Source organism: Schistocerca cancellata, chromosome 9 (genome assembly GCF_023864275.1).
Source record: "Schistocerca cancellata isolate TAMUIC-IGC-003103 chromosome 9, iqSchCanc2.1, whole genome shotgun sequence".
Taxonomy (NCBI): domain Eukaryota; kingdom Metazoa; phylum Arthropoda; class Insecta; order Orthoptera; family Acrididae; genus Schistocerca; species Schistocerca cancellata.
In genome coordinates, this window is record NC_064634.1 from 96,207,406 (window position 1) to 96,229,915 (window position 22,510).

Below are 22,510 nucleotides of genomic sequence, written 5' to 3' on the forward strand. Positions count from 1 at the left end.
GAACGTCCAGTCTCGCTGAATATCCTCTGTAACTAAATTCTCTAAAAAACACTTCATGCAACCTGTAAACGTCACTACAGATATTCTGATTTAGGTTATGACATGTTCGATATGCCCGTCACCGTTGGCAATGATGTGGCGCAGATGTATAGCGAAATTCTGCATGACTCGTTGGAACGACGTAACATCGATGCTGTCGATAACCTCGTCAATGGTTGTTTTCAGCTCGTTATTGCTGTACACCTTGTCTTCAATGTTGCCTCACAAAAAGGAGTCGCATGTGTTCAGATCCGGAGAATATGCTGGCCAATCGAGGCGCATGTCAGTGGCGTCTGGGTACCCCAGATCCAGAGTACGGTCCCCAAAGTGCTTCTCCAGGACATCAAACACTCTCCTGCTTCGATGGGGTCGAGCTTCGTCTTGCTTGAAACACCTCTCGTTAAAATCAGGGTCACTTTGGATAGTGGAGATGAAATCGTCTTCGAAGACCTTCACGTTCCGTTCGGTAGTCACGGTGCCATCAAGGAATATCGCACCGATTATTCCGTGACTGGACATTGCACACCACACAGTCACTTATTTAGAGTTAAGCGACTTCTTGATTGCGAAAAGCGGATTATCAGCCCCCTAATGAAAGTAGGCTTCGTCGCTAAACCAACCCATAATGCGGATACAAATTCTCATCATGCCACGCGGCCAACAGTACAGTTTGAACGTCCTAACGCAAACCGTTCAGAAGTTGTGCCCATTTTATTTGATATAGATCAATAATTGTCAGCCTGTGCATACCCTCTTTACCCACCAGATCTTTCTCATTTCCTAAAACTGGAACAATCTATTTGAATTTTTCTGTTAGAATTCACTGTCATAGTAACACACTCTCCTGCACCTGAAAATACATATTGTATCCTTGATGTCTCTGCAGACATGGCGTCATCAAGATGATGGGAAGTTCAAAAATGCAAGATGGCACTGGGGGGAAACCAGAAACGCAAGATAAGTGCTGTTAAGGCTTCCAAAGTACATCTCAGCCCTCGGTTCGTATCTAGAGGTCCTGGATTCAGTGCCCAATGAGGGCAGTTTTGCAAATGTTAGTAGGTTGCGTATATGTAGAGACAAAGACATCACAATCGAAAATGATGGAAACTTTGCACCAAACGTAGTACTTAAACTGTCACTACCATCAATGTCAGATTAGTAAAGGGACAGGCCACTCCCTTCCCCCTCCCTACCCCCCCTCCCCCCCCCACACACACACACACTCCATAATGAAGCAGATTCCTTTCCTTTCCTCTCCTTCAGCAATAGCCTACAGTTTTAGTCATCATTAAAATAGAAAAGCCAGTAAAAATGTAGCCTCGTCTGAGTTGTGCTCTAGAGTATCTGAACAACCTGAATTATTCATCGTACTGAAAAAAGTATCTGAGTTGTGCAAAATGGCGAAAATGCTGTCGACTATATTTTCATATCTAACTCCAAAAAATTCATTTATGGACCAATTCATCAGTCGCATCAGCAAATTTCTTTGAAAGCTATCATTCGTTAGAGAATATTAGAACGACTATAAAACATACACTCCATAAATTTCAGTTAAAAAATCAACGTTTTCTTAGGCGACGTAACTAACGAATTAGTAATGTCTAGTTGTTGAATATGATTTTTACTTTAAATGCTATTGTGTCAACCTTCAAAAGGCGAAATAAAATCAACTACTGGTTTAAGCCCATACCTGCTTGTCTTCTTCAGCAGATGGTTATCCTTGTAAATTGTTAAATGTTCTCAGTATCATGCTTAGTTTAAGACAAAACAGAGCTTCATATTAATCATTTTCCTCAACTATGATGCTTGTGAAGTGTTACAATGTTCTTTCCATGACTGAAATTTCTGCAAAAATATGTCTACAACACGAAAAAAGGAAGTGGAGAGATGGGATGTGTACTACATGTATGATCATAGCTCTCAACCTTCCCATGTTTACCTGCACACACATGAGCTCTCCTCTCTCACTTAACTGAGTCACATATTCTTCAGTTAAAATTAATGATCATTGCGAAAATGTATGGTGAAGTGGAGATAGAAGCTTACTACCTGTTTAGCAGAACGAGTCAAAATGGTTTTAATTATTTTCGTGAAAATTTCAATATTTATATCTGCACAGTTTGCAAGGAAAGTGTGTTCAGACTCTTGCTCTGTATGTTGTGTATTAATGACGTGGAAGACAATGTTAACAGTAACCTCTAACTTTTTCCAGACACTGGAGTTATCTAAAATGAGGTTGCAATCTGAAAAATATCTGCATATACATTCAGTTAGATCGCGATAAAATTTCAGAATGGAGTAATGATGGTCATCTTACTGTAAGTATCAGAAATCTGAATGTATCGTATTCATAAAACGCGTAAAAATGATGTTCTAAACTACAATACCAACGAACAACAGCTAAAATCAGACAACTCTTACAAATAGTTGGGCGTGAAAATCTGTGACGAAAGGAGATATGATGATTATATATGCATCTTTGTAGGTAAAAGTGGTGGCAGACTCCGGGTCTTTCGTGGAACAGAATCAGGCTACAAAGAAAATTGGTCGCAAAGAAAATTGGTCCGTGCAACCCATCCTAGCATATAGCATGGGTGCTTGGCAGCCCTAAGAAATAAGTTTAGCAGGGGATATTGAACGTGCAGAAATGAGGGCTGCACTAATAGTGATAATGTTTGCTTCATCCATTGCAGAGCGCCTAAGGACGTGACGAGTAACTTGAATTGGTGGACTCTTGAAGACACACGCCAAGTATTTACAAAGCTTGAATAACCGCTATTAAGGGCCGAACACAGCAATACACCACAGTCATCTATGTATAGCGACCATAGCGGCCGCAAATATCAGATTAGATTGACTACAGTGCATGCAGGGACGTGAAAGGGTGTTTCAAAAATGACCGGTATATTTGAAACGGCAATAAAAACTAAACGAGCAGCGATAGAAATACACCGTTTGTTGCAATATGCTTGGGACAACAGTACATTTTCAGGCGGACAAACTTTCGAAATTACAGTAGTTACAATTTTCAACAACAGATGGCGCTGCAAGTGATGTGAAAGATATAGAAGACAACGCAGTCTGTGGGTGCGCCATTCTGTACGTCGTCTTTCTGCTGTAAGCGTGTGCTGTTCACAACGTGCAAGTGTGCTGTAGCCAACATGATTTATTCCTTAAAACACAGGATTTTTCTGGTGTTGGAATTCCGCCGCCTAGAACACAGTGTTGTTGCAACAAGACAAAGTTTTCAACGGAGGTTTAATGTAACCAAAGGACCGAAAAGCGATACAATAAAGGATCTGTTTGAAAAATTTCAACGGACTGGGAACGTGACGGATGAACGTGCTGGAAAGGTAGGGCGACCGCGTACGGCAACCACAGAGGGCAACGCGCAGCTAGTGCAGCAGGTGATCCAACAGCGGCCTCGGGTTTCCGTTCGCCGTGTTGCAGCTGCGGTCCAAATGACGCCAACGTCCACGTATCGTCTCATGCGCCAGAGTTTACACCTCTACCCATACAAAATTCAAACGCAGCAACCCCTCAGCGCCGCTACCATTGCTGCACGAGAGACATTCGCTAACGATATAGTGCACAGGATTGATGACGGCGATATGCATGTGGGCAGCATTTGGTTTACTGACGAAGCTTATTTTTACCTGGACGGCTTCGTCAATAAACAGAACTGGCGCATATGGGGAACCGAAAAGCCCCATGTTGCAGTCCCATCGTCCCTGCATCCTCAAAAAGTACTGGTCTGGGCCGCCATTTCTTCCAAAGGAAACATTGGCCCATTTTTCAGATCCGAAACGATTACTGCATCACGCTATCTGGACATTCTTCGTGAATTTGTGGCGGTACAAACTGCCTTAGACGACACTGCGAACACCTCGTGGTTTATGCAAGTTGGTGCCCGGCCACATCGCACGGCCGACGTCTTTAATTTCCTGAATGAATATTTCGATGATCGTGTGATTGCTTTGGGCTATCCGAAACATACAGGAGGAGGCGTGGATTGGCCTCCCTATTCGCCAGACAAGAACCCCTGTGACTTCTTTCTGTGGGGACACTTGAAAGACCAGGTGTACCGCCAGAATCCAGAAACAATTGAACAGCTGAAGCAGTACATCTCATCTGCATGTGAAGCCATTCCGCCAGACACGTTGTCAAAGGTTTCGGGTAATTTCATTCAGAGACTACGCGTTGTAAAATCTTTGGATAGGGAGTTGTTGCGGAGAGTGCGCGGAGAGACAGAGAGATAGGTTCCAGCACTGGTAGTGTGCGGAAGTATGGTGTTAACGTAGCCTCCAAAATGGCGTCTGTCGTTTACTTTGGCGGAAAACCAGAGACTCAGAATATTCACAGGCGCTTGCAAAATATCCACGGGGAGCCAGTAGTGAATAAAGGCAGAATGAGTCGGGCGAGGCGTCAGTCATCATTGCAGCAAACCTGTCCGATCTCCTGCGTGCCGGCCGGCCGCATACAGCTGTGACTCTTGCAGTGTTGGAACGTGCGGACACTCTCATTAGAGTTGATCGACGGGTCACGGTTAAAGATCTCGTTGCACAACTAGACATCTCTGTTGGTAGTGCAGACACTCTCATCCGCCAGTTGGGATACTGAAACGTATATACACTCCTGGAAATGGAAAAAAGAACACATTGACACCGGTGTGTCAGACCCACCATACTTGCTCCGGACACTGCGAGAGGGCTGTACAAGCAATGATCACACGCACGGCACAGCGGACACACCAGGAACCGCGGTGTTGGCCGTCGAATGGCGCTAGCTGCGCAGCATTTGTGCACCGCCGCCGTTAGTGTCAGCCACTTTGCCGTGGCATACGGAGCTCCATCGCAGTCTTTAACACTGGTAGCATGCCGCGACAGCGTGGACGTGAACCGTATGTGCAGTTGACGGACTTTGAGCGAGGGCGTATAGTGGGCATGCGGGAGGCCGGGTGGACGTACCGCCGAATTGCTCAACACGTGGGGCGTGAGGTCTCCACAGTACATCGATGTTGTCGCCAGTGGTCGGCGGAAGGTGCACGTGCCCGTCGACCTGGGACCGGACCGCAGCGACGCACGGATGCACGCCAAGACCGTAGGATCCTACGCAGTGCCGTAGGGGACCGCACCGCCACTTCCCAGCAAATTAGGGACACTGTTGCTCTTGGGGTATATGCGTGTTTGGCGCCGTGCAGGTGAGCGCCACAATCAGGACTGCATACGACCGAGGCACACAGGGACAACACCCGGCATCATGGTGTGGGGAGCGATCTCCTACACTGGCCGTACACCACTGGTGATCGTCGAGGGGACACTGAATAGTGCACGGTACATCCAAACCGTCATCGAACCCATCGTTCTACCATTCCTAGACCGGCAAGGGAACTTGCTGTTCCAACAGGACAATGCACGTCCGCATGTATCCCGTGCCACCCAACGTGCTCTAGAAGGTGTAAGTCAACTACCCTGGCCAGCAAGATCTCCGGATCTGTCCCCCATTGAGCATGTTTGGGACTGGATGAAGCGTCGTCTCACGCGGTCTGCACGTCCAGCACGAACGCTGGTCCAACTGAGGCGCCAGGTGGAAATGGCATGGCAAGCCGTTCCACAGTACTACATCCAGCATCTCTACGATCGTCTCCATGGGAGAATAGCAGCCTGCATTGCTGCGAAAGGTGGATATACACTGTACTAGTGCCGACATTGTGCATGCTCTGTTGCCTGTGTCTATGTGCCTGTGGTTCTGTCAGTGTGATCATGTGATGTATCTGACCCCAGGAATGTGTCAGTAAAGTTTCCCCTTCCTGGGACAATGAATTCACGGTGTTCTTATTTCAATTTCCAGGAGTGTATGTTGTATGTGTGTGTGTGTGTGTTTTTGCCTACTGCATTCCTCACCACCTAATAGAACACCATAAACCAACGCCACGCATGGTAGCCGCACGGTCTGAGGAGCCTCATCATGGTCCGTGTGGCTCCCCCCATCGGAGGTTCCAGCCCTCCCTCGGGAATGGGTGTGTGTGTGTTGTCCTTAGTGTAAGTTAGTTTAAATAAGACTACGTAGGGCGTAAGCTTAGGGACCGATGACTTCAGCAGTTTTATCCCATAAGACCTTCAGACAAATTTCCAAATTTCCATGAACCAACTGAAAGGTACGTGCTAAGATCTGATCAGGGTAGATCCAGAAAATAAAGTCGGTAGTTGCCAACCGCAAGGTGGAATGAGTAATATCTTTGAGTAGGAGGATCTTTGATGGTTAAGAGAGCCGGGCGCGCGCAGTAAACAACTCGAGAGTCGCAGGTAGGTGGCCAGAGGAAGCAGACGTGTGCAGACAGCTTTAGGATAGGACTCGCGTTCGCTGCGCAGTTACCCTGAGCAAACTTTGCACGTAAATAAGAGAAGATATATAATGATTTCAAAAATGGTTTTTGTTAGATAATGTTCAAAGTTAGGATTTGTATGTCCAAGGTTTGACGCAGTAAGCGTTTGTAAAATTTTTTGTAAGAGTAATTTGTGCTATAAAAATGTTGGAAATGGTAGATTTTGTGTATGACTTAAAATTTTAACAATATATATATATATATATATATATTTATTGAGATCAACATTGTGTTTCAATCTAACAGCTGGAATCATAATCCACATCCTTTGCTTGTCTTGAATATTAAAATGAGTAGTAAAGTTACCCACCAATGAAAGAACGTAAAGAAAAACGAGGCCTCTATGCAATATATATCTGCAGTTCATGGTTTGAAATCGATTTTGGTATAACTAAAGTTATCAGAGCAAAGTTATTTCAAATAACAAATTTTATGCTATCGGACAACTGGCATTATTCAAGGCAAGATATAATATCATTAAGTAAACATCAGGGCCAAGATTTAATTTTTCAGTACCATGTTAACGCCATTGCACAAACGGCATTATTCTCTTAATCTTGATTGCTGAGTCAAACACATGTTTCATTACTGGCAAAATGGAGGAGTGCACGAAACAAGTTCGCAGACGCAGTCAGGTGCAGCTTTGTTAAATAATTATTTTGGAACAATCTTATCATTGATACTTTCACTAATTAAAAATGAAACAAGTTTGGTTAGACACTTTCACAATGAAGGACCATTTGTGTGGAACTGATCGTTGATCGAGCGTGACGAAGCTGATCGTGACAATTTTTTGTCGAACATCGTCACAGGCGATGAAACATGCGACCGTCACTTCGAGCCGGAAAAAAAACGGCAATCCATGGAGTGGCACCACGCCGCTCTCGTGCAAATAAAATGTTCAAAGCCGCGCCTTCAGCCGGTAAAGTCATGGTGACGGGGTCTGGACACTGAAAGGGTTATTCTCTTTGATATCCTCTCCCATGGTTGGCTGCAACGTTGACCAGTAGAGTGATACAATCGGGCATACAGGCCCACACAGTAAGGTGGTGTATGGCCGTCGCATTGAACGCAGATTATGTAAAGAAATAGAGTATTGTAGCCAGAAAAGTGGAGAATTGCACAGGAATCCTAGATAGCCGGCCGAAGTGGCCGTGCGGTTAAAGGCGCTGCAGTCTGGAACCGCAAGACCGCTACGGTCGCAGGTTCGAATCCTGCCTCGGGCATGGATGTTTGTGATGTCCTTAGGTTAGTTAGGTTTAACTAGTTCTAAGTTCTAGGGGACTAATGACCTCAGCAGTTGAGTCCCATAGTGCTCAGAGCCATTTGAACCATTTTGAATCCTAGATAAAACCAACGTGCTTCCAGAAAAATATTGTGTTTCATCACATATTGGACGTCCTCTCATACAAGGAGCAGTCAAATGAAAACGAAAACACATAGGAAGAAAGTAAACTGTTTATTATTTCAAATGCAATCGCCATAACTGTTACACTACTGGCCATTAAAACTGCTACACCACGAAGATGACGTGCTACAGACGCGAAATTTAACCGACACAAAGAAGATGCTGTGATATGCAAATGATTAGCTTTGCAAAGCATTCACACAAGGTTGGCGCCGGTGGCGACATCTGCAACGTGCTGACATGAGGAAAGTTTCCAACCGATTTCTCATACACAAACAGGAGTTGACCGACGTTGCCTGGTGAAATGTTGTGATGCCCCGTGTAAGAAGGGGAAATACGTACCAACACGTTTCCGACTTTGATAAAGATCGGATTGTAGCCTATCGCGATTGCGGTTTATCGTATCTGATATTACTTCTATCGTTGGTCGAGATCCAATGACAGTTAGCAGAATATGGAATCGGTGGGTTGAGGAGGGTAATACGGAACGCCGTTCTGGATCCCAACGGCCTCGTATCACCAACAGTTGAAATGACAGGCATCTTATCCGGATGGCTGCAACGGACGTGCAGCCACGTCTCGATCCCTGAGTCAAGAGATGGAGACTTTTGCAAGACAACAACCATCTGCGCGAACAGTTCGACGACGTTTGCAGTAGCATGGACTATCAGCTCGGAGGCCATGGCTGCGATTACCCTTGACGCTGCATCACAGCCAGGAGCGCCTGAATGGTGTACAACGACGAACCTGGGTGCACGAATGGCAAAACGTCATTTTTTCCGATGAATCCAGGTTCTGTTTACAGCGTCATGATGGTCGCATCCGTGTTTGGTGACATCGGGGTGAGCGCGCATTGGAAACGTGTATTCGTCATCGCCATACTGGCGTATCACCCGGCGTGATGCTGACGTGAGGAAAGTTTCCAACCGATTTCTCATACACAAACAGGAGTTGACCGGCGTTGCCTGGTGAAACGTTGTTGTCATGCCCCGTGTAAGGAGGAGAAATGCGTACCATCACGTTTCCGACTTTGATAAAGATCGGATTGTAGCCTATCGCTATTGCGGTTTATCGTATCGCGACATTACTTCTATCGTTGGTCGAGATCCAATGATGTTAGCAGAATATGGAATCGGTGGGTTGAGGAGGGTAATACTGAATGCCTTGCTGGATCCCAACGGCCTCGTATCACTAGCAGTCGAGATGACAGGCATCTGATCCGCATGGCTGTAACGGATCGTGCAGCCACGTCTCGATCCCTGAGTTGACAGATGTGGACGTTTGCAAGACAACAACCATCTGCACGAACAGTCTGATGACGTTTGAAGCAGCATGGACTATCAGCTCGGAGACCAGGTCTGCGGTTACCCTTGACGCTGCATCACAGACCGGAGCGCCTGCGATGGTGTACTCAACGACGAACCTAGGTGCATGAATGGCGAAACGTCATTTTCTCGGGTGAATCCAGGTTCTGTTTACAGCATCATGATGGTCGCATCCGTGTTCGGCGACATCACGGTGAACGCACATTGGAAGCCTGTATTCGTCATCGCCATACTGGCGTATCACCCGGCATGATGGTATGGGGTGCCACTGGTTACACGTCTCGGTCTCCTCTCGTTCACATTGACGGCACTTTGAACAGTGGACGTTACATTTCAGATGTGTTACGACCGGTGGCTCTAACCTTCATTCGATCCCTGCGAAACCCTGCATCTCAGCAGGATAATGCACGATGACATGTTGCAGGCCCTGTACGGGCCTTTCTGGATACAGAAAATATTCGACTGCTGCCCTGGCCAGCACATTCTCCAGATCTCTCACCAATTGACAACGTCTGGTTAATGGTGGCTGAGCAACTGGCTCGTCACAATACGCCAGTCACTATTCTTGATGAACTGTGGTATCGTGTTGAAGCTGCATGGGCAGCTGTATCTGTACACGCCATCCACGCTCTGTTTGACTCACTCAATGCCCAGGCGTATCAAGGCCGTTATTACGGCGAGAGGTGGTTGTTCAGGGTACTGATTTCTCAGGATCTATGCACCCAAATTTCGTGAAAATGAAATCACATGTCAGTTTTAGTATAATATATTTGTCCAATGAATACCCGTTTATCATCTGCATTTCTTCTTAGTGTAGCAATTTTAATGGCCAGTAGTATAAGTTTTATCGCACTCTGAGGTAAGACGGTCAGTGCCTTGTACGCAGAGTAATAAATTAATGTATATACTAAGGTCAGCGATCGATCGTTCTGAGGTTCTACACGTCATATCGTTGTACTGAATGTATCTGTGATTCATTTTCGATTATGGTCTGTTTAAAAAACAAAGTAAGGAGTTCATCCTTCTCCTTAGCACTCTCACGTCTTACAGAATATAAACACACTATTCTCCTGCTCTCTGTAACACTGTCATACATTATAGGACTAATTAACCTGATCTATGTTTTTATTTATTCGAAGATGGAACACCATCATTTAGTCTTTTCACATTTCAAGTTTCCCAATGTTGGAAGTGACTGTTTTGGTGATGTGTCGATTGTGCGCCAGCCACATGCATTGCATACATATTTGCATATTTCATAAGTCGAAACTGGCAATCTAAATTTGTTGTCCCAAAGTGGGATCGCTGTCATCCTTTGCATAATGCGCATTGTTCTGTTGCATTATACGTCACGTTCTCACGGTCCATTGTCACCAAGCTTTTCTGCACCTGGCTACAAAAGGGTAACTGTACCATTGGGTAACACAGCCATTTTCGTCCAGTATAATATTTAAGAATTTACGAACCTTGATAATCCACTGATCAGAATCTTTCATAGTATTCCTGCTATGATCACTGCGATACATCCCGCTTCCGAACAATTAGCTTCCGGAAGAGTTAAGTACAATCATTTCGTTCCATCTTTTCTTTTCAATGAAATACTTTACGCCAGGCCTCTCCGAAGAAAATCGCCGGCTATGAGTGTCTTAACTGAGGTCTCCAAAAATATGGAAATCGCGGTGGGAGAAATCGGGACGGTGTGGCAAGTGTGTAAGGGCTCTCCAGCGGAACTTCTCCAGCGTAGTCAAAGCACCCTTCGCAACATGTGAGCGGGACGACATTCGTAGCCACTTTTGAAATAATGAACATTTTGCTTACTTTTCTTCCATCTATCACCTTTGTATTTTATTGTCCCTTACTTGTACATAGTGAATCCGAGAATGTTTTAAGATGACTATGTTTCCAGAAGTCAGTTGAGCGCTCATAACCACAGAGACGTTTGTCGACCGATAGCTTCGTGTTATACGCCTGCAGAAAACTGCCACACACTACATCTACATCCGTATTCCGCAAGCCACCTGACAGCGTGTGACCGAGGGTATCTTGAGTATCTCTATCGGTTCTCCCTTCTATTCCAGTCTCGTATTGTTCGTGGAAAGAAAGATTGTCGGTACGACTCTATGTGGGCTCTAAACTCTCTGATTTTATCCTCATGCTCTCTCTTCACGAGATATACGTAGGAGGGAGCGGCATACTGCTTGACTCCTCGGTGAAGGTATGTTCTCGAAACTTCAACAAAAGCCCGTACCGAGCTGCTGAGCGTCTCTCTTGCAGAGACTTCCACTGGAGTTTATCTATCATCTTCGTAACGCCTTCACGATTGCTATATGATCCTGTGAAGAAAAGCGCTGCTCTCCGAAGGATCTTTTCTATTTCTTCTATCAACCCTATCTGGTACGGATCCCACACCGGTGAGCAGTATTCAAGCAGTGGGCGAACAAGTGTACTGTAACGTATGGTCATTCCATTGTAAATCACTCCTAATGCCTACTCCCAGATAATTTATGGAATTAACTGCTTCCAGTTGCTGACCTGCTATATTGTAGCTAAATGATAAAGTATCTTTCTTTCTGTATATTCGCAGCACATTACACTTGTCTACATTGAGATTCAATTGCCATTCCCTGCACCATGCGTCAATTCGTTGCAGATCCTCCTGCATTTCAGTACAATTTTCCATTGTGTCAACCTCTCGGTATACTACAGCATCATCCGAAAAAAGCCTCAGTGAACTTCCGATGTAATCCCGAAGGTCATTTACATATATTGTGAATAGCAACGGTCCTACGACACTCCCCTGCAGCACACCTGAAATCACTCTTACTTCGGAAGACTTCTCTCCATTGAGAATGACATGCTGCGTTCTGTTATCTAGGAACTCTTCAATCCAATTACAAAATTGGTCTGATAGTCCGTATGCTCTTACTTTGTTCATTAAACGACTGGGGAACTGTATCAAACGCCTTGCGGAAGTCAAGAAACACGGCATCTACGTGGGAACCCGTGTCTATGGCCCTCTGAGTCTCGTGGACGAATAGCGCGAGCTGGGTTTCATACGTTCGTCTTTTTCGAAAGCCATGCTGATCCCTACAGAGTAGATTTCTAGTCTCCAGAAAAGTCATTATACTCGAACGTAATACGTGTTCCAAAATTCTACAATAGCTCTATAGTTCTGCACGTCTCTTCGACGTCCCTTCTTGGAAACGGGGATGACCTGTGCCTTTTTCCAGTCTTTTGGAACGCTACGCTCTTCTAGAGACCTACGGTACACCACTGCAAGAAGGGGGGCTAGTTCCTTCGCGTACTCTGTGTAAAATCGAACTGGTATCCCATCAGGTCCAGCGACCTATCCTCTTCTGAGCGATTGTAATTGTTTTTCTATCCCTCTGTCATCTATTTCGATATCTACCATTTCGTCCTCTGTGAGACAATCTATAGAAGGAACTACAGTGCAGTCTTCCTCTGTGAAACAGCTTTGGAAAAAGACACTAGTGGTGGAGGGCATCAGTTTTTCCCTGTTGCGAACTACTTCAGTATTACACTTTTGTGATTAAATGTATGTGTTCATAATAAGGCCACAGACTTAGTCGTCTGTGCCTCCCTGCTGTACGCAGAAGAAGCAACACGCCGGCAGCCTTGTCGGTCGGTCGTAGTATAACGTACACTTCGGTTGCATTCGCCATTTGTTGCAATATTTCTCTATCTCTCCTAGGCCTTTCCCGGGCGACCTGGCACATTCTCGGAGGCGCTCGCTTTGTACGGCACGGTGAGATCATCTGCATACGGGGATTTGCATGAGAATGTCCCGCGCATGTCGTTTATGTGCATGTCGGAATGCAGAGCAGCCACACACGGACCAGTTCTTACCGCCGCGCCGCCTAGCCCAGCTGCCCGGCTCTCGCTGTCCGTCATACTGCGGTGTATTCCAAACGAGCGGCGAGGCTTTGTCACGCGCTAGGAGGCCACGGAGTGAGTCCGTCAGTTCTCAGAGTTACCAGTATTCCAGGCGGTACTACATTGTTGCACAATAGCCACTCTTACATTACTAGCTCCGCCAGGCACTGTACGGCGAATGAGGGAAGGTACTTCGTACGACAATACCTACTCATTTTCCTTTTCATTCGTGTACGGACGGGGTAGACATACGCCTCGGTATCTGCCCTAGCCTCTCTCATATTATTCTCATGATGCCTGCGCGAGTTACACGATGGAGACGGTACAACTGGCGAAATATGTGTGTATGTACAACGTGCAGTTTGTTACGATTTATTGTACTGTTAACTAGTTTTGCACTCAAGAGTCATCATCAGAGCAGGTATTACAGAGACATTCATTTCTGTTTGAAATGTCAGATATGATACTGCGACAAGAGTTTGGCAGAGCAGTAATTGAAGTCGAAACAAAGTGCTAGGAGTATACGACATTCCGACTGAACTATCGATAGCCTTGGCTTAGCCGACCACGTCGAAACTCTTCCATCTGGTGCGAAAGATGTATGAGACAGAGTAAAATACCCTCAGACTTCAAGAAGAATGTAATAATTCCAATTTCAAATAAAGTAGTTGCTGCCAGTTGTGAAAGTTAGCGAACTATTAGTTTAATAAGTCATGGTTGCGAAATACTAACACGAATTCTTAACAGAGCAATGGAAATTCTTAGAAGCTGACCTCGGGGAAGATCAGTCTGGATTTCTGAGAAATGTAGGAACACGAGAGGCATATCTGACCCTACGACTTGTCTTAGAAGACGATAGTTTAATGAAAGGCAAACCTGCGATTACGTCATTTTTAGCCTTAGAGAAAGCTTCAGTTAGAAACTGCTGAGCCTCAGGCAGAGGTACGTGTAAACAGGAGACGACAGACTTTCAGTAGAAAATTCAGTATGAAAGTAGGGAAGTCAGCAAACAGAAAAAAAAGTTTTGTTGTTTGCTAGTTCTCATGCCAGAGGAGTAGGCTAACTTCTGCAGCATGCACTAGGATCAGAATACCGGCTCACCACTTTTTTTAAGACCTATTGCTGATCTTCGTTAGCTGACTGAGGATTTGGGTTCACTCTGTAGAGACTTCACCAAGGAAGATACCGAGGTTATTGACGGTGGGCTGGGCAACAGTATTAACAGAGATCCTGGGTGCAATATAGAGTGTGACGTAGTAAAAACTGCATCAGTATCGAGACATAGAAATGTGAATGCTATTTTGTCTAAACCGACATGGTGAGACCGCGGCTGTGTACAGCTAATGTAGGTTGATTCTTACAAATATGTGAGTGTAAAATGTGTACAATTAATGCAGCTTGATTCTTACAAATATGTGAGATTAAGTGGCTACAGTACTTACATAGAAAATTCCGCGAGTTTATGTTGCAAAGTTGCAGGTTTGTATTTTTTAAATACTTAACCTCACATATTTGTTTACTCTGTATTACATGGCTTGGAAGTTAGTTATGTTCACATAGGGCGATTCTAACTTTGTTTTCTACCGTAGAGCATCAATACACCAATAATACTTCACTACAGTGGGAGAATAAAAATCGTAAACTGACGATTATGTAAAGTACATCTTGTGAATTTTGTAAACAGCCGTCTGATGATGAACTTGTCAGTTCGAAACCGGCTACGGCGCTATTTACTTAAATAAATAGCATTATTAATAGTGGCTGGTTGCTGTATTCTTCTTTGTAAGCATCAACCTACATTAATTGTACACAGCAACGGACTCACCATGTCAGTTTTAGACAAAATAGCATTAAGCATACCTCGCCAGATACTGAGAAATGTTCACGATTTCAAAAGATGCAAAAGAAACCTAAAAAAGACAACCCTCAACATCAAATATAACAAGTAATGACTATTAGTACAAGTAACCCCAATCTACATAAAAGTAAAGATTAATGTAGGTAGCAGCACTGCAAAATTGTCAAAGCAAAATGTGAAATCATGTGCCTCAAGACAGATAAAAGTGCAACACAAAAAGAAAGAGCCCCTCAACAGACAACTGTAAAATCTACACTTGCAACTTAGCAATTGCTTTTCCAGCCTACAGTTCTCCTACATATTACAATACATTGATGACATCATTTCTAAAGAACACCAGAAAATAACTTACAGGCATAACAAAAAAAACTTGAAGGTCTGAAAAGTAAAAAAGGTAGCTTCACTGCCAAAAATCCCCACGCTAACCCACATCAGTTCTATGACAGGGTTATTAATTCGACTAACATAACTTTTACAAATACTGCTCTTACCCTCATAAACAAAGGTCTTAAGAACAACATAGAACCAAACCTTAATGGCAATAACCTAAAAAGCCTTATTGCATCCACTAAGCTTGCATGTGATGCTGCAAAATTAAATTCCAGTGAAACCAATGCAATAGCCTTCAGAGCCAATAAAATAATCACGAGACATCTAAAAAATACTTCACATCAAAACAGTGACCAAAAGACACTGAACTGTATCAACTCCAAAGTTTCTAACAGTAAAGCTCTAATAGTCAAGGCAGACAAAGGTAACTGTGCAGTTGTAATGTATGAAAATGAATACGTTGACAAAATCATGGAATTTTTCAGTAGTAATAACGTAATCGAATAAGCCTTTGATCCTACTTCTACATTTCAGGCCAAACTTAAGAAAACTCTTAAGAACTGTAAATTCCCCCTACGCAAGTGGGAAATGCGTGACTGCTTTGCTATGAACCCCACTGCCCCTCACCTTCGGTCACAGCCTAAAATACATAAACAGCATTGTCCAATCAGGCCTATTGTTACCTCTAGAAATAGCCCTTCATATAGATTAAATTACAAACTGCTAGCTCTTCTGAACACCCATTATACTGTTGAAACCAACTACTCCATTAGGAATATGTATGAGCTCATTGACAAAATTAAGGATGTGCACATTCTGCTGACAGCTAGATTTGCATCGCTTGACATTTTAATTCTTTATACCAACATCCCTATACAGGACACCATAAATATAATCAAGAACAATCTGCTTAAACATAAGAAACCGAGCATGGCAGAAATCTATGAGCTCATTGAGTTACTCACATTGGTGTTGTCTTACAATTACTTCAGTTTTAATAACAAAATATACCAACAGAACGAAGGGTTGGCGATGGGTAGCAGCCTAGCTGAGAAGTTAGCAGACATTTACATAAACCACTTAGAGCACACATTTTTCAAAACTCACAGTCACATCAACAGCAAAATCAGCTACTATAAAAGGTATGTAGATGATAGAATTATTCTTTTTGATTGCACCAACAAAAAAAATTGACATATTAGCAACCAAGCTCAGCAGCATGCACAATAACATCAAATTTAATTTGGAACATGACTCCAATAACAGCATCAATTTCTTAGATTTAAAAAAGTTCAGCAAAAACCATAAACATCACTTTGAAATTTACAGAAAGCAAACAGCCTCAGATGTGTACATCAACAGTTCATCTTGCCATTCAAACCAACATAAGATGGCATACTTAAGGGTCATGGTGAATCGCCTGCATAAAACTCCACTTGAAGCAGTTGAACGACATAAAGAAACCAATATCAGAAAGCCATAGCTCTAAACAACAGATATAACCCTCACATGATCCATAAATTATCACAAAAAATCCAAAAAACAGCCGACAACAAATACCCTACACGAGACACCTCTACAGTCAACACACAACACAGTAGAAAGCAGAAGAAAATATGTCTCACTGCCTTTTCTAGGGAGATATCTCTAGTTAGAGTCTCGGTCTGGCACACGGTTTTAATCTGCCAGAAAGTTTCATACTATATGCAATTCAGAACTTGTAAAAGGTTTCCTGCCAGTATATGCTTAAAATATGACAACAAGCAGTTAGAAGAAGTTGACAGTGTTACATTCTTGATAATAATTTTAATTGGGAGAAGCATATCACAGAACTGCTGAAGGGCCTAAATAAATGTCTATTTGGTATGCGAATGTTGTCAGACGAAGGTGATACAAAAATAGAAAAAGCTGATGTATTATGCATACTTTCATTCCATAATATCATGCTGGATTGTTTCCTTGGATACTTCTCCTAGCCAAGCTTAAGTTTTACGAGTCCAATAACGTACAATGCGAATTATTTGTGGTGTGAACTCTAGAACGTCCAGCAAAGGGCTGTTTAAGGAAATGGGGATACCAACTACTGCTTCACAATATATTACATTCCCCACTGAAATTTGTCATTAAAAATATATCTTTTTTTCAAACCAGCAACTTAGGTCGTGGAATCAGTACTAGAAATGAGAATAACTTTCAGAAAGATTTAAAGTCATTTACTTTGGTTCAGCAAGATGCCTCTATTCAGCAATACACATTTTCAGTAACATGCCAGGAGCTATAAAAAGTTTAAATATGATGAAGTTCACTTTGAGAAGAGTCTAAATGATTTATTGGTGGACAGCTCCTCCTACTAATGAATTTCTTAGCAGAACCTATTGATGCGTCTGTGTTATATCACGTAATGTGAATAGTGCATAGAATCTGACTCGTGTACGAATTTTGTGTAGTAATGAGATCAGTGTAAATAAGTGCTGTAATTTTTTATTTTTTTATTTAATGATGTGCAGCTACAATAGTATAAGAATTATGATATGCACCTAAGTGTATTGAACATTTAATATTTGGTGACAAGTTTCATATGCTTTTAAATGTAAATATGTTGAAGGCGTTTTTGACAGAGTCCACATCCACAAAGGCAATTTCATTCAGGATCTGTTTGGCGTATCTGTTCTTATTTTGTAAATATTTGTTACGTATTCTTGTTTTCTGACATGTTCGACATCCTAGAGGATCACTATGGGCTAATTAGAACGAAAAGTACATCTAAACTTATCTTGATAATGTTGACGGAAATAGTGTCTTCGAAATTCAGAAGATACCAGGGGTAAAACACGAGGAGCGAAAAGTTATTTACAACTTGTACAGAAACCAGATAGTAGATACACGACTTAAGTGGCATCAAACGGAAGCAGGGGTTGTGAATGGAATAAGACAGGGTTTTAGTCTGTCCCCGATGTCATTCAATCTGTACACTGATCAAGCAGTAAAGGTAACGAAAGAGAAATTCGGAGAAGAATTTAAAGTTCATGGAGAATAAATAAGAACTTTGACAGAATTACAGTGACATTAGAAAACCTCAGAGACACCAAAGCACTTAGAAGAGCAGTTGAATGGAATTGACGGTACCTTGAGAGGAGGACATAACATGAACATTAAGAAAAGCAAAACAAGGATGATAGAATGTAGCCGAATTAAACCAGATGATGCTGAGGAAATTAGATTTGGGAACGAGATATTTAAAGTAGTAGACGTGTTTTGCTATCTGCACAGCAAAATACCTGACGATGGGCGAAGTAGAGAGGATATAAAATGTAGACTGGCAATGGCAAGAAAAGCGTTTTTGAAGAAGAGAAATTTATTATCATCGAATACAGAGTTAAGTGTTAGGAAGTTTTTTCTGAAGATATTTGTGTGGAGTGTAGTCTTGTATGGAGGTGAAACATGGACGATAAACGAATTCGTCAAGAGAGAATAGAAGCATTTGAAACGTGGTGTTACAGAAAAAATGTTGAAGATTATATGGGTTGATCATGTAACTATTGAGAAGGTACTGAACAGAACTGGGCAGACAAGAAATGTTTGGCATAACTTGACTAAAAGAAGTACATTAAATGTATTCGCAATTGCGAATATGGACAACCATCAGCTGTAGAATGGAATGACGACAATGAACGTTTTACTATATTGGGATTCGAACCAGAATTTCCCGCTTATCGTGAACGGTCGTCTTACGATTTCTCTATTTTTTTCTTTTTTTTCTTTTTCTACCTTTTTTTTGTAAGATATTGTTCGTTGTATTTATTCGGTACGGATGTCCCATGACACCCGTTCAAGTTCAGTGTTGAGCCGTTGACTCAGTTTTTTTATTGCAGAGGGCAACTAACCCTCTGACCGAACACGCTGAGCTACCATGCCGGCATATACGTACACGACACACGGCCACACACAAACTTTCGTATGTTGTCAACGATGTGTCAACAACCCGTACTCGAACATCCATTATGTATATTCCCGTACAGGGGAGCCGGTTTACTTGAAAGTCGCTTGTCCAGCCTCAGCGGATAAATACGATAGCGCAGTGACTGTTTTATTCCGAGTACGGTGTAAAGTTCCTTTAGATATGCGAGAATCTATTTCATGACGGATGTAGTCACTGCAGTGCCTGTTCCTTTGGACATGAGTGCATGCCCAAAGGAACTTTGCATCGTATTCGGAATAACACGAGACATCAAGGGGTCACCAATTTGGTATTAGAGAGAAGAGTGGGGCTTAACAATCGTAGAGGAAGGCCAAAATTGAATACAGTAAGCGTAACCAGAAGGCTGTAGGTTGAGGTAGTTATTCGTAAATTAAGAGACTTGCACAGGATAGAGAAGCGTGGAGAACTGCATAAAACCAGCTTTTCAATTGAAGATCACAACAAGAACTGCATATTCTGGACTGTGTGCAAGTAGACGCTAATGTCGTGGAGCTGACCAAAAACACAGATCTAGGCACGAGTTAACAAAATTTGCCAAAATATTTTAGTTTTGCCAGCACCAAGACTTTAGCATCTAGATGCACATGGTCCATTCACATCTGATCCTTCAGCGGTTTGAAAATTTTGCTGGGTGATTATAATGAACTGAAGGTATTCTGAACGCTGCATTGCGGGCTGTATACATCGCAGGGCATTGAAACATCGTAGGTACGTTCACTAATCTGTGCGTTCGTGGAGTACGCTGAAAAAATAATAGTTCCATTTTTTACCACCAGGTGAAAATATGGTTCTGTAAGCAGTAAGAACGTGAAATGTTTCCTTGTTTGACGTCCGTATGCTGTTTGTCGCTTAGCGACCCGTATTTATTTATCTTTGAACTGACATGATATAGGGGTAACAAAGTTGAAGTTTTCCGTACGAAACGCATTAGTTATTGGGAAGAAAGACTGCGCACTGCTGGTAAAGTTGTTTTATCAGAACAGCAGCAACAGCAGCACTGCGTTGCAGGAACATCGCCGACAGAAACAGCTGTGGAAAGGCCCCATGCCAGTACATGGGCAAAGAATATGATCAAGAAATCTGAAGAATTAGGTGAATAAGGCGGTGTAGCAGGAAGAGGGACGCGGCCCATTGCCATGGTAGTTGTTGATGAAGTTGCCGTAGCTATAACCGACAATGCAGCACACGTCTAAAATTCTGCAGCCTGTCTGTAGTCATACTTTCATAAACAGTCATTTTAAATAATTTTCATCGTCCTCAATGGATGTAAGGAATTGATGGCAACACTGTCGGACACTATTTCGGATGAAAAATTTAATTATAATTAGGCCACTCTTATTCCAAAGATCCCCATTCTACTCCCATGAGCACATACACTGTAGCAGTTCGCTAAATCTCTAAGGAAACAAATAGCATTGATCGCAAGCGCTAATGTTTGGAATAAAATATAGCTCTGTTTATGCCATTTTTCTCTGAAGAACCACGGCTTTTAAGGTTCCTGAATAAAAGTCCTCTGGAAAAAAGCGATTTTTCCTGTACAACTCACGTTTCTGGAACTCAAAAACAAGCATCGGACTGCGTAATGCTTATATACCGCCGGTGTACAATCTCTCTCGGAAAAACTTACTTAAAAACTGAAATTCCCGAGTGTAAAAAGTATCAATCGTAACAGGTAATTATAAGTCGTATTAAGACACCTAAGCATTTTAAGTGAAAGGAACTATCTGACACACAATTTTTCCACCAGTTGACTCACGCTTCATAAAACACAAAAAGAAAGAAATTACAATACTGGCCATTAAAATTGCTGCACCAAGAAGAAATGCAGATTCATTGGACAAATATATTATACTAGAACTGACATGTGATTACATTTTCACGCAAATTGGGTGCATAGAACCAGAGAAATCAGTACTCAGAACAACCACCTCTGGCCGTAATAACGGCCTTGATACGCCTGGGCATTGAGTCAAACAGAGCCTGGATGGCGTGTACAGGTACAGTTGCCCATGCAGCTTCAACACGATACCACAGTTGATCAAGAGTAGTGACTGGCGTATTGTGACGAGCCAGTTGCTCGGCCACCATTGACCAGTCGTTTTCAATTCGTGAGAGATCTGGAGAACGTGCTGGTCAGGCCAGCAGTCGAACATTTTTTGTATCCAGAAAGGCCCGTACAGGACGTGCAACATGCGGTCGTGCATTATCCTTCTGAAATGTAAGGTTTCGCAGGGATCGATTGAAGGGTAGAGCCACGGGTCGTAACACACCTGAAATGTGACGTCCATTGTTCAAAGCGCCGTCAGTGCGTACAAGAGGTGACCGAGACGTGTAACCAATGGCGCTCCTGCCTGTGATTCAGCGTCAAGGGTAACCGCAGGAATGGTCTCTGAGCTGATAGTCCATGCTGCTACAAACGTCGCCGAACTGTTCGTGCAGATGGTTGTTGTCTTGCAAACGTCCCCATCTGTTGACTCAGGGATCGAGACGTGGCTGCACGATCCGTTACAGGCATGCGGATAAGACGCCTGTCATCTCGACTGTTAGTGATAAGAGGCCGTTGGGATCCAGCACGGCGTTCCGTATTACCCTCCTGAACCCACCGATTCCATATTCTGCTAACAGTCATTGGATCTCGGCCAACGCGAGCGGAAATGTCGCGATACGATAAACCACAATGGCGATAGGCTACAATCCGACCTTTATTAAAGTCTTAAACGTGGTGGTACGCGTTTCTCCTCCTTACACGAGGCATCACAAGAACGTTTCACCAGGAAACGCCGGTCAACTGCTGTGTATGAGAAATCGGTTGTAAACTTTCGTCATGTCAGCACGTGGTAGGTGTCGCCAACCTTATGTCAATGCTGTGAAAAGCTAATCATTCGCATATCACAGCATCTTCTTCGTGTCGGTTAAATTTCGCGTCTGTAGCACGTCATCTTCGTGGTGTAGCAATTTTAATGGCCAGTAGTGTATCAGCTGTTTACACTGTTTTGTGGCAAAATAAACGCAACCTAGCAAAATTTCAGTTCGTTGCTTTAATTTTAGACACCAGTATAGTACGGCAGAAGCACCGAATATATTCCCAAAGTGGCGCGAGAGCGGCGGGCCGTGGCGGCCCGGTTTACAGCCTGGGGCAGACAGTGTCGGCATTTAACGCGGGACCGGCGCCGCTACGGCAGTTGCTGACGGAGTGTACCGGGCCGGAGACAGTCAGACGGACCCGTCCTCTGACAGCAGCGTCGCTGCGCGCCGTAAAGGGTGACAGGGGGCACCGCTAGGCGGGCGCCAG